The sequence below is a fragment of the Podarcis raffonei genome, chromosome 17 (assembly GCF_027172205.1).
Source record: "Podarcis raffonei isolate rPodRaf1 chromosome 17, rPodRaf1.pri, whole genome shotgun sequence".
NCBI classification, from domain to species: Eukaryota; Metazoa; Chordata; class Lepidosauria; order Squamata; family Lacertidae; genus Podarcis; species Podarcis raffonei.
Genome location: NC_070618.1, coordinates 277,361 through 291,064, shown reverse-complemented (window position 1 = coordinate 291,064; position 13,704 = coordinate 277,361).

Below are 13,704 nucleotides of genomic sequence, written 5' to 3'. Positions count from 1 at the left end.
TGATTCTATGATTCTATGATTCTATGATTCCTTCTGGACTGAACACAGCTCTGACTCATGCTGTCATCATCCACCATCATACAGTCAAACCTCGGAACTCGAACGGCTCATTTCTTGAACGTTTCGGCTCCTGAATGCTGAAAACCCGGAAGTGTCCCGGTTTTTGAACATTCCTCAGAAGTTGAATGGCTCCCCCCCCCCATTGACTTTGCAGCCGGTCCATTGATCCTCATTTTGGAAGCCGAACTGTCTTCTGGAATGGATTACATTCAAAAAATGAGGTTCCAATGTAATCAACTCAGCTGCAGCATTTTAATTTAGGTTGCTTTGGTTTTAGTGGAGCAAGCATCACTTTAAATCCCAGTGCTACGGTTTAACTGGGCTGACCTGAGCAAGGTTTTGCATTTCCTCCTGTCTTCATTGCCTTTAACGCCTGAATTCCCTCTTGCCCTTGGCAGAGTAAGTACAAAAACGACTCCTCTGCTCTTTAAGTCTCTTCCTGGTGTTGTCCTTGCTTGGCTTGGCAAGGGAGTGAGAGAGTGTGCGCATGCAAATCTGGATGCTCTTGCCTCATTCCTCGAGGCTTATTGAATCATCCGCTTCCGGGTATGAAGGGCCAAATTTCAGCTTACCTTTAGTGTATTAGTTTCATTGCCCCTGGGACTGACTCCAACCCAAGACAGAGAGCTCAAACCCGATTCTCTCTTCTCTTTTGTCCTTGAAGCAAACAGATCACGAGAAGCTCTTCTCTCTCTTTTTTTCAATAAATGATATTTATTAGAAGTTTCAAAAATTACAGAAAAAAGAAAAAAGAAAACAACAAAAAATTTAACAAAACATACATAACAATACATAAAAAAGGAAAAAAAGCATAAAAACCAATACAACAATAACAATAAAAAAAACACACATCCAATATTCATAGACTCATAGAATCATAGAGTTGGAAGAGACCACAAGGGCCATCGAGTCCAACCCCCTGCCAAGCAGGAAACACCATCAGAGCACTCCTGACATATGGTTGTCAAGCCTCTGCTTAAAGACCTCCAAAGAAGGAGACTCCACCACACTCCTTGGCAGAAAATTCCACTGTCAAACAGCTCTTACTGTCAGGAAGTTCTTCCTAATGCTTAGGTGGAATCTTCTTTCTTGTAGTTTGGATCCATTGCTCCGTGTCCGCTTCTCTGGAGCAGCAGAAAACAACCTTTCTCCCTATCTATTCCATATCTTTATCTTTCATTTACTTGTTTCATCGACCTCCTCACACCTCCCTTTTTGTATTCTAGTTTAGTTATTTGTTTCAGCAAATTCTTTCCATCTTTCTCAATTTTTATTGGGTAATTTGTCTTAACAGTCTAACCTGTTAATTAGCTCAGCAAATCCTTTCCATCTTTCACTATATTCTGTCATTCAATTTACCTTAATTTATTTTAACCTTATCTTACCATAAAATACCTTAAAGCTTAAAACTTAATATTTATTTGTACATAATTCCTTATATCATTTCTACTAAAGCCAAGTATTTTCATTCCAACATTTTTCCTAATGCTCATTAATTTTACACTAATTCCCAAAATAAATTTTTAATAATTTTCTTCCAATCTTCCTCCAACGTCTCTTCTTCCTGGTCTCGGGTTATGTCAGTCCTTACTGTCCATTCCATCTAGTCCATCAACCTGGTAATCTTATGTCCGAGGCTCTTAAGTCTTTTCCATGTCCCTTCTGCAGATCTTCTTCTTGTTTATACCTGCACTTTACCTTGTCTTTTGTTGATCTCTTTCTTAATTTCTTTCCTTTCTCATTGAGGAGTAGGTCTCGGGGATACTCCAACTCAAAAATATCTCCGTCTCTCCTCAGCAGATCAGCCCATTCCCCACAGTCAGCAGTCCAGAAAGTATTTAAAATCATGTTTCAAAGTCCCTCCAAAATTAAGGGCCCCCACAACTCCAGACCCCCCCTGGCCCACTCCAAATTCAGTCTTCAAGAACAGCGGCTTATGCTCCTGCAGGGCCTTGGGTCTCTCCATTTGTGTTACTTGAGGTTCAACAGCAACCTCCTCCATTATCTTCTGCATTTGCACTTGCCCTGTCAAAACAGGTTCCTGGGTTGGTTCCTGAATGGTTTCTGTGTAAATATTCGCTGTCTGTCCAAAATTTTTGACTGCAACAGTCATCAAATCCATCTTCTCATGCATCTGCTCCAACAAAGTGCTTGTCTTGCAAAAAGCAAGCACCAAAACTTCTTTCAAACACATTTTTATTCAAGGTCAGAGTCTGGTCCCACGATCCTAATCTCCACAGCTGTGAAATCCCCAGATCGACTCCAGCAACAATTTAACAAGCTCCCTCTAGAGGGAACAATTTCCATTTGTATCCATCTTTTGAGAGCAGGTCCAACAAAAGAGAATTACTTTCATTTTTCAATTTTTTTGTTTCTTTTAAATGCAAAAGGCAACATTGGAATCAATTTGTTTCTCTTCTTTAAATATCTGTCAAAAGACGTTCCATTCACAGTCAATGAACTTCCCCAAAAATCTCTGTCTCTGGCACCCTGTTCCCAGGTTTGAGACGGTGGAAATTTATCTTTCTTTACTCTCTCTCCTGCAGGCTTAAACAATCAAAATTCCCCCTCTTTACTCCTGCTTCCAAGAGGGGTTTTGGTGGTTAAAACTGGAGGAATTTTAGACCTTTATATACGACTTTCCAGACTTTAGCTTGCACAATTTTTGCTTGTCTATTTACAAAAGCGGAAGGCGGACTTCCTGTTTAGAACCTTCCCGCTTCAGTGCCAAATTAAAATGTTTCTTAATCCAATTTTCCGTTCTACTCACGGGTACTTGTTAGAGTCCAATTGTCCACAGGAAAAAGTCAGCGCTCTCCGGCAACGGCTGTGCGGCTTCACTCCGTAAAAATAGCGGTCGATTCAAAACACCGCGCCGCTCACCCCACGTCACTTCGGATCCCCGAAAAAGGGGTTTCCTTGCGAGTAGGGGAGGCGCTCCTGGTGTCAGCCGAATCCCACGTTCCCAGGCTTCCTCCGCCTGGGATTTTTGAAGGGTCTCCGCCTTCGCCGTGGCGGCAAGACCTGATTTTCGTGGAGCGGGTTCCTCTTGATCAGAGGAATTCCACCATTGCCGATGGCGCTAACCCGGAAGTCTCGAGAAGCTCTTGTCTCAAGCCCAGATCACAGTTCAGCATTCGGCTACCTGAGGGACGTTGTGTCCATTCTGTAATTCATAGGGCTGCTGAATTCTCTCACTGGAAGCTGGTTTTTTATACAGTGGTACCTCTGGTTACAGACGCTTCAGGTTGCAGACTCCGCTAACCTGGAAGTAGTACCTCGGGTTAAGAACTTTGCTTCAGGATGAGAAGAGAAATCATGTGGTGGCAGCAGCGGGAGGCCCCATTAGCTAAAGTGGTACCTCAGGTTAAGAACAGTTTCAGGTTAAGAATGGACCTCCAGAACGAATTAAGTTCTTAACCCGAGGTGCCACTGTAGTTAGGGTCTGTTTTTAGACCGAGCCCCCGCTTTGGGTCTTCATCTGGCACCTGCAGCACAAAAGGCCTCACATCACCTTTAACTCATGTTCCGACTGCATCCTTCCTGGATTGCGATTGCCCAACCACGGTTATCCCTACCCTGGTAACCATGGCTGGGCTACTGCTATCCAGGAAAGTAACATTCATTCTGGACTAGTGCAATGCATTTTATATGGCATTCCCGCTCTCCATTGGCTTGGATGACTACAACATTGTAGGATTTTTGCCAACTCCTTCTTATGCCAGGCCTTTGCAGGGTTTGCTTAGATTTACAGGATTTGCTTAGGACGGTTTGTTCCATGGAGTTGCTTAGAAATCATAGAGTTGGAAGGGACCCTAAGGATCATCTAGCAGTCCCACCCTCTGCAATGCAGGAATAGGCAGCCGTCCCATACGAGGATTGAACCTGCAACCTTGGCATTATCAGTGCTGAGTTCTAACCAACTGGGCTATCCACGCTTGTTCTTATTGCTATTTATAATTGCAGTATTGAACTGGTTTTTATCTAGATACTGGATAGCTCAGTTGGTTAGAGTGCGGTGCTGATAATGCCAAGGTCACAGGTTCAGTCCCTAGATGGGACAGTTGCATATTCCTGCATCGCAGGGGAAACTCTGGCCTGCGAGTGCTTCCATTGCAGAACAGCCTTGACCAAAGGTGTCATGGGCTTGGAAGATGCTCAAACTCAGGACAAAAGGGAGAAACGCGCTAAGAGAAAGGCACGCTTGCCAACCCCCCACCGTGATCAACTCCCCCCCCCCGAAACCTATGTCTCCACTGTGGAAGGATCCAGAATTGACCTCCACAGTCACTTATGCTAAAGGTAAAGGACCCCTGACAGTTAAGTCCAGTCGTGAACGACTCTGAGGTTGCGTTGCTCATCTCGCTTTACTGGCTGAGGGAGCCGGTGTTTGTCCGCAGACAGTTTTTCCGGGTCATGTGGCCAGCATGACTAAGCCACTTCTGGTGAACCAGAGCAGCGCATTGAAAACACCGTTTACCTTCCCGCCAGAGCAGTACCTATTTATCTACTTGCACTTTGAAGTGCTTTCAAACTGTGAGGTTGGCAGGAGCTGGGACCGAGCAACGGGAGCTCACCCCGTCACGGGGATTCGAACCGCCGACCTTCTGATCGGCAAGCCCAAGAGGCTCAGTGGTTTAGACTTATGGACCACTGTTAAAACCGTGTTTATGGAAGACAGCCTTACTCAGCTACTAGTGATCGCCAAAGAGAAAGAGAAGAGACAGTTCTATGATTCTATATATGGGATTTTATTGGTCGGTTGGAAACAACTCTGAGGACCCAGTAGGATGAAAAGTTGTCTGCAAGTATTGGAAACGAGCAAATAAAATAAAATGATGCTACTGTGGGGGAACTTGGCTCCATCTTTACCTCTCAGTTTAACCTAGGATTGCCTCATGCTGACTTTCTTGAGAGGGATGAGATCCAAATATGATACTGAGAATTAATTGATTAACTGTAGCAAAGGTCAGCAAAGGGTTGCATGGCTGGAAGGAGAACTATTTATTTTAGAAATGTAGGTACTGCCATGTCAGTCATCAGCTTTTCTTTTCTTTTTTCTCCTACATTTATGCAGTTGACACAATCTAGCAAATATTCACTCATTCCTGTCAATGGATACTGGAACATTTTACTTCCATAAAGTACAATAATTTATTGGAGAGCAGTACTTTCCTCTCCTCTTGAAAGATTAGTATATTTCTTTCACTGAACTTTGGAATGGGAGAAGAAATGCACGCGCATCATCTTTGGTCATCACCCTGTACATGGAACGGACACGGCAGAATATCCTGCAATAAAAGAAAAATTGGTAGCAGACCAAATTATTGTCCTTGTCACCCTGTTTATAGGACAGAACCTGTGAATCTACAGATAGATTCCAACAACGAAAAAGTGATTAAAGCTGCTTACTTAAGGCTCTTACATCTGTAAACATAGGATTGTGCTGTAAGGTATAGTTCACAAACACTTGTTCAAGCAAGCATTCCCAAGAATTCAGCACTCCCTTCCACAGAGATGGGGAAAGAGGGATACACCCTGCAGCAATTCATTTGATTCTGGAATTTGCAAAAGAAAAGAAAAGTGATTGTGAATATGCATCCAGGAATACAGATTACGCACTGAAGTTCAAGAGTGCCCTCAGGAAGTTCTCATGTGATCTTTCCCGAAGAAAAGAATCAGAAAACAGTGGTAATTCTCCACTAGAGAAGTTTGATGTTTGCCAGATAAAACAAGGAAAGATTTCTCAATATGCTCCGTGAATTGCAGAAGGCTCTTCAGGAACCACAAAGCTCTGCACTCGAAAGGTGGAGCCAGAATAATTTCCTGAATGATTTGGTACATTTCCACTGCTCAGCTGTAAGTGGGCAGGTATGTTTAAAATCAGTGTGGCACATCTCTTTTGGGTCCTAGCTGTAACCAGCCGTCAGTTTGGGCGGAATCAAATGGGCAGTCACTATGTTACAGCCTCTTAAAAGAATGTAATACTCTAACCAAATGGAAAACTGGATGTCTGTAGCCTTTGGGCAAACATTAAGCTGACCGTTAACACACCACCATCCTTTCTTCTTTGGATTTCCGTACAGTACAGTAGAGGAGTCACAGAATCACAGACTTGGAAGGAACCCTTCGAATCATCTAGTCCAGCCCTCTGGAAGACAGGAATTTGCAGCTGTCCCAAATGGGGATCAAACCTGCAACCCTGGCGTCATCAGCACCAACTGAGCTATCCAGGTTGACCTTTGACTAACTTGCTTGCTAAGCTGTGCAGAAATCCTTTTTTCATTTTGTTTGAATGCAAACATGCAGATCAGATCACTGTCGGAGGCTGGATGGATCATTGTTTTGACCCTATGATGAGGGTGTTACCCATCTCTTAACTGTGGTGCAGTTTTGGTGGTACTGATGACTTCCATTCTGTGCTTTGTAAGCACCTAGATGCATAGATTGAGGTATTGCAGGTGGAACCATGAAAGGTGGGGGCTCCTGTTGCCGTCGCTGAGCATTATATTTTCCCCGTCTCCAAATATAATATTCGGGAGTTAGAAGGAAGGCATAAGGAGACAGCATGCCATTGGGGAGCAGACTGGGCAGTGGGCAAGCAGCATCTTTATCCCCCCATGAGGAATACAATGCCAGATCTGCCTTGTTTCAGGAGCTCCTGAAATCTTCCCCTTGCAGGCAGGCATTCGCCTGTACTTGCTCCTAGAATAATTAGAACAAGATTGCTCAGCGATGTTACGGCACATCCATCAAGAGAGCTCTGTCCTGTGACTATTATTATAGCAGTGGAAGGGAAGGTGAACAACAGCAGCAACCCCATCTGCTCTCTTCCTCCCCCAACTGCCTCTCAAGGTAGACCAGCCATGTCAATCAATCAATCAGCCAACCTCCTTTATTGGCATAGTAAGAGTACATCGTATACATGGATTGGAACACGAAACATAGAAGGGGGTACTTTAGGATAAAACTGCCCAGATGTTGTGAGACCAGTCATGTCAAAGTTCCCAAGGCTGCCATCATACCCTGTTTGACCCTTTCACTTGGATGAAGGTCCTTTCTGGAACCCAAGGCAAATTCTTGAAGGAGGGGAGCAGCAATGGCAAAAGCTCAGTTATCCATCCCTGGGGAGCAACGTGGTTTTGCTGTTCTCTGGTTGGCCAGGGCTGTGTGAGATGTGCGTCTGCAAGTGGCCTGGGTACCTCTTGAATATGCCTCTGATGCAGTTTAGAAGGCACAGTTTAGAAGGGACGTGGGTGGCACTGTGGTCTAAACCACTGAACCTCTTGGGCTTGCTGATCAGAAGGTCGGTGGTTCAAATCCCCGCGACGGGGTGAGCTCCTGTTGCTCTGTCCCAGCTCCTGCCAACCTAGCAGTTCAAAAGCATCCCAGTGCAAGTAGATAAATAGTGTTTCCAGGCGCTCTGGCACCCGTCATGGTGTCCCGTTGTGCCAGAAGCGCATAACCCAGAAAGCTGTCTGTGGACAAACGCTGGCTCCCTCGGCCTGAAAGCGAGATGAGCGCCGCAACCCCATAATCGCCTTTGACTGGACTTAACCGTTCAGAGGTCCTTATATACGTTAGATTTTACTTCTTCTCTCTGCCCCTCATCCTGTGAACTCCCCCCCACCTTTGTACATTTGAAACAATTATTCGCTGGTTGGGCACGCTCCTGTTTTGCAATAAGCCCAGATATCCTTCCTCCAGTTTGTGAACTTTCTTGTCACTTCTCGCTTCTGCGGTTTTACAAAGAGCACAGCTACCTGCTACCCCTCCCCTCCCCTCACTGCAAGATCGTATCCCCCAGCTGCCACTAATATGCAGTGTTTATGCCACACTCCTGCTGTTGTGCGAAGGCCAGCAAAGCGGATGGAGCAATGCTAGGGCCCTTGCATAGCCGGGTGTCCCATAGCTGGGCCGGACGAGCTCCCTAGCTTGCAGTGACATAACAGCGCTGCAACAGAGCTGTTCCCTATAGCCTGTTACACCGTTCGTTTCTTTTACTTGGCAGGGAGGCCGAGAAATGTGAGCCGTCCGGGAGAGGACTTGCGTAACTGGCCTGCCCTGCCCATCCTGCATCCTTCGCGTTGAGCGATTGACCTGGAACAGATCGTGCCGCTGGCAGAGCTCGTTCTGCCCACGGACCAGAACACCCAACAGCAGCTCACATGTCAGGCTGGTGCCTTGCCATAACACAGGGCTGCTGGCTTGGCAAAGAGAAGGGGAGTGTCTGCGTTCCCTGCGGAGTGGAAGCCGTAGATACATGCAGCTGCCGCTCGGAAAAGGCTGAGCTGACTCCGACAACAGACTTTTTTTTGCTGCCTACAAATGTAAGCATTGCCTAGATTTGGCAAACCAGAGGCAGGCTTGGGAACAGCTGTCCCTTTACCTGATTGACCAGAACTTAACCGAAATGAATAACCCATCTGTAGGCTGTGAAATAGCCACAGGAGGAGGGAATAGCTCAGATGCTGAATTCAGGGTGCTCCATCCCCCTCCCCCCCTTTTAAAGTTGGACGGCTGGCTTTGGGAAGAGCCAGGTGTGCTCCTTGAGTCTAATCTGTTTGGACAGATTCCTCTGGTTTCTACACAACCAAAAAGCACAGTTAAGCCTTAGAATTGCTTCTGTCTTTGTTTTTTTCTTGCAACCATCAGTTCAGTTCTTCGGCTGCACCGAGGTTTTCGTACGCACAATACAGAAAACTAAGGAATTTAATTTTTGATATTGCTTTAAAATCTTTTACTAAGGTTTTGAGGCCTACTGACCAGGCTTTAGAAGTTACTGTACAACAAAAGAGCTCCTCAAACCAAATATCTTATTTAAACAGGAGGAGCCTTTGAATAGGTCTTAAAATGGTTTTTGGAAGTTAAGCTGAAACAGAGAAAAGGCTACTTGGAAATGTTATATTGAAAGGCAGAATAGAAACAGGACTTTTGAATACTGGACAGAATCTTTGGGTTGTGTCTTCAAGCAGAAAGGACAGTAGTTGAAAGGAGGGAATGATGCCCAGGAATTAATACTAGTGTCTTTGTTAGGTCTAGTTATTTATTATGGAAAGTTTTTCCCTAACTAACCTGGAGAACAATAAGCTTTCTGACATGTTTGCTTAAGGAAAGTGTCTCTGGGGCTGCCAGACTGAAGACTGTGCCAGACAAAGGCATGACTGATACGAAACTCAGGTGGGTACAATATGTTCAAATAGAGGATCTGCTTACTAATTCCATGGAGACAACTATGGATAAATGTTGAGGGAGACAGCAGGCTACTCAACGATTGTCAACTGTACCTTAGTTGCAGAAATTTATTTTAAAAAACTGTTCACAAAGCATTCACAGATATTATGAAAAAGGTGTCTCTTTTTGGATAGACCGACACATTTCTTTTTTAAAAAGAAGAGCTTTTACATTAAAAAAAAAAAAGCAAGGGAGATGCTAATGTTTCAAAGAACCACCCCTTCAATACTGACATATCCTTCTGAGCAAGTCTATTGCTCTCTGGATCAAGCCATACAACCAAAACAGCGTGGTTGAATGAATGAATGAATGAATGAACAAGGTTGAATTCTGTTTCCAGCGGAAAAAGGAAACGATTGTCAATTGTCAATCCACATCCACCGTACCCGATTTTGGCAGCCAAAAAAGCAGCAGAGCTTGAGAGGCGACTTTGGAGCTGAGGAACCATCAAAACACTTCCGCGGTTCTTTCCCCAAGTTCAACCACAGAACTTTCCTTTCCTTTCCCTCTACTTGCCCCTTGACATTCTCAGCATGTTAAGCTGACCTTGTGACAACACGTTGGTTGCAGTGTCTGTCGAGGGCTGTTTGACCATGTGCTGGGTGTTACCCAGACCTCCAGGGTGGGCCTGCAGTCTCCAGGTGGCAAGGGGGAGAGGGCGAGAGTATCTATCTATCTATCTATCTATCTATCTATCTATCTATCATCTCTATCTATCTATCTATCTATCTATCTATCTATCTATCATCATCTATCTATCTATCATCTATCTATCTATCTATCTATCTATCTATCTATCTATCTATCTATCTATCTATCTATCTCTATCTATCTATCTATCTATCTATCTATCATCTATCTATCTATCCATCTATCCATCTATCTATCTGTCTATCTATCTGGCTGTGCATGCAGCTTGCAAGATTCAGCCTGGCAGGAGCCAGCTGCAAATTATTGCATAGACTGGGGGAGGGGGGGTCCTGCCTTCATCTGCTCCATTCTCCCCTCTCCCAATTAATCTCCATCTCCAGGGCTTAGGGGTGGGAAGGAACACAAAGGGTGGGGGAATCACCAAGGGCTGCCCTTGTGAAATTATTCCTAGGCCTAAAGTTTGGACCCTTAAATCTCAGAGTCTGGGATGCTACCAATCTGGCAGACCTAACTGGGTGCCATATTATTTTGTGCAAGCCTTCAACTAACTCATCTGTCTTCCTCCCTCCCCATCTCTCATATGGAAGCATGATTCAGTTTATGGGAATTATATGGGAGGGGGCACATTTTCAAGAATGGAATTAATGATATATAACACACCCCTTAAGGTTTACAAATTGCTTCCAAGTTAGCCCTTGCAATCCTTTTTTTGCTGTGTTTTTATGGTTTGCTGTCAAACCATTGCGCTTTTTCTGACCTGATTTGTGACCCTTTAAAAAAGAATATTGTGCCATTTCAATGCCAGCCCTGCAGCTTCCTCTTTGTGGGTTCAGCCTGGTTCAAGGGAAAGTTCAGAATCGCCTCTTCATTAAGTCAATTTCTGTCTGTCCTTGAGGAGAGGTCAACTGCTTGCTTCCCCCCTCACCCTTTTTATAACAAAGTAAGGCCATTTCACTGTAAAAGAAATAAAAGAGTAAAACCAGAAGGAAATGCAACTGGTCTCCTGTCTGGAGGGTCGGTATGAAAACACTCAGGCACCAAACCACTTTGCATGTCAATTACAGGTGGCCAGGAATGCAAGGCCAGGTTGGGGGAGTTATGGAAGAAGCAAGTACTTATTAGCAATGCCAAAGCAGGAGCTGCCAGAGGCGAAATAAGGACATATCTGCATACAAATCAGTTCTAGCCTGAGTTATCCGGCCTCTTCAGGGTCTTCTCAGCTGACACACGTCTGCCATTTTGTGCTAGCTGGAGCTCAAGCACATCCTATGTTCTCATCGGGACTTCAGGTTTTAAATCCCAGAGAAGGCACACTTCTAGTCTCTCCAGGTGAAGCAAACTCTTTAAAGGGGCAAGAGACTGTGGATAGAGAGCCCTGCCCTGCCCAGCTCTCGCTCTCTCTCTATCCCCAGGGCTCCTAACTCACCTGCCTTCTTGCCTTCATGCCATCTCCTGCCCTGATGGGGGGCGGGGGGGGGGGAACCATTGCAGTAAATACACAAATATTCCACTGATAATAGTGATGATGATGACAGTAATAATAATACAACACACAAGACATTTGTTATTAGGCACAATGCATATTACTAGAAATGTTTCCGTTCCAATGCCATCTCACTCCTCACTGTCAGTGCTTGCTGTGGAAAAAAGACTGTTGCAGTCAATATACACATATTGCACTAAGAATAATATGACACACAGGATATTTGCTGTTATGCACAATGCATGTTACTTAAAAAGTTCCTAAGCACAAGTTTGGGATTCTTTTTGGCACACTGTTAGAGATGAGGGTGGATCAGTCCCTCTCAAGGAGGTCGCCTGTTACACGGGAACTTGAAGGCAAAAGAGGTCACCCTATCTGTAAAACCAGGCATAAACCTGGATTTTAATTCTATTATTATCACTATCATCATCATTGTTGATTTATTCCCTGCCCTTCAAGCTAAGGTTCTAGGATGGGTTACGGCATTAAAACCATATTAAAAACAACTTAAAACAAATTACAACCATAAAAATAAGGTGTGCGCTGAGAACAGTTGTTTGCTGTACAGCCTGGGTACAGGATTATCGCCACAGTGAGAGCTGGACTTTCCCATTCCTTTTTTTGGAAACCCACCTGTATAGCCTTTTCCACTTTTATTATTGATTAAAAGACCAGCCCCAGGAAGCTGCAGATGGCGGGAGGGCAGGCATCTTTCAAGTCAACTCCCTTCCCCTCAACTGCATTTCGACCAGCAGAATGTGGATTTTGCCACAGGATGAAAAGAAGCTCAGGGCAATTTTGAGGGGGGAAACAACCCCTCAGACAGAGGGGAATGAGCTGGTTCTCCTCTCCTGGTTCTCCCTAAGATCTGCAGCCTTTCATGGCTGTCCTTGCCAAAAATGGAAACAAGAAGTAAGAGGGAAAATGTGTACTTTTTGGTTTGAGATGAGTGAGCTGAAGCCACGTTCGTTGGAGCAGAATCCTCCTTTCAGAAGCCCCCTCAGGTCCAAATGGTGCCAGTCCCACTTTCCAGGCTAATATGTCACGGCGCTTGGGGTGCAACGCTTCCTGTACCGTTGCACCTGAGAAGAGGCCTTGGGAGCAAACCAGGAGGCCTAATAACTGAAATAGACAGATGAGTCTGAAAGAGCGGTTCAGCATAAAGAGCTCTTTCCATGAAACGGTGACTGTTTTGAAGTGGTCTTTCTTCAGCTGTGCTTCTGATACAAGCCGTGCCTTAATTTGTGTGACCTTGTCCGGCCCTGAAGTTCTCCCCTCCAGCTTTCTGGTTGTTTGGGGGGGGGGATTCGCCACGGCTTCCCCTTTAGCACACCCCTTCCCTTTCAAATTGCATTTCAACATTTGTACCGTGTGTGATTTTATCGCTTGACGTCAGTAGCAGGAGTTTTGCTTTCTGCCAGGGCAGCAAGAATGCAAAGACACGGCCACCATCTGGTGGCTACTGAAGGCAGCGCAATGTTTGGCGACTTTGACAGGGTTGCCAGACACAACGCTGTGTGAGTTTGCCAGATCAAACTTTCAGGAATAAGAATCACTTTGGAGTCACACTGGGTCTGAAATGAGGGATATTTATATCTTGTCTCTGGTACCTGATGTTTCCTCTCAAAATACAGTCGTACCTTGGTTGACGAGCGCCTTAGCAGTCAAACGTTTTGCCTCCCAAACGCCACAAACCCGGAAGTGAGTGTTCCGATTTGTGAACCTTCTTTTGGAAGCTGAACGTCTGGCGGGGCTTCCGTGGCTTCCAATTGGCTGCAGGAAGCTCCTGCAGCCAATCGGAAGCTACGCCTTGGAAGTCGAGCGGACTTCTGGAACGGATTCCGTTTGGCTTCCAAGCTACGACTCTACACATGTGATGCTGTCTCCACTTTCAAAGCCCCTTTCTACAAAGCCTTTGGCAAAACCCCTTAGATCTTCTCCCCTACTGGAACAAGTCCTAAACACATTGAACTAAACACATCTTCTTCTTCTTCTTGTCCTCCTTGCCTCCTTTCCTCTCCCTCTAGCAGAGCAGTCGCCAGCCATTTCAAGATTTGAGATACGGCTCATTTTCCAAAAAACCATGCTAACCCACAGCAACCCACCCTGGTAACATTCCCCCCACCATTTAAACCCACCCAGAGAAACTTTTCTATGCCCCTCACAAAAAAACTGAGCACCTCTGACTCTAATTTCAGGCTCACCTTTGTGTACTTTTGCACTCTAAGCAAAATTCAAAAATTGCATTTAAGTGTCTTGTGCATGTGGAAGAGATT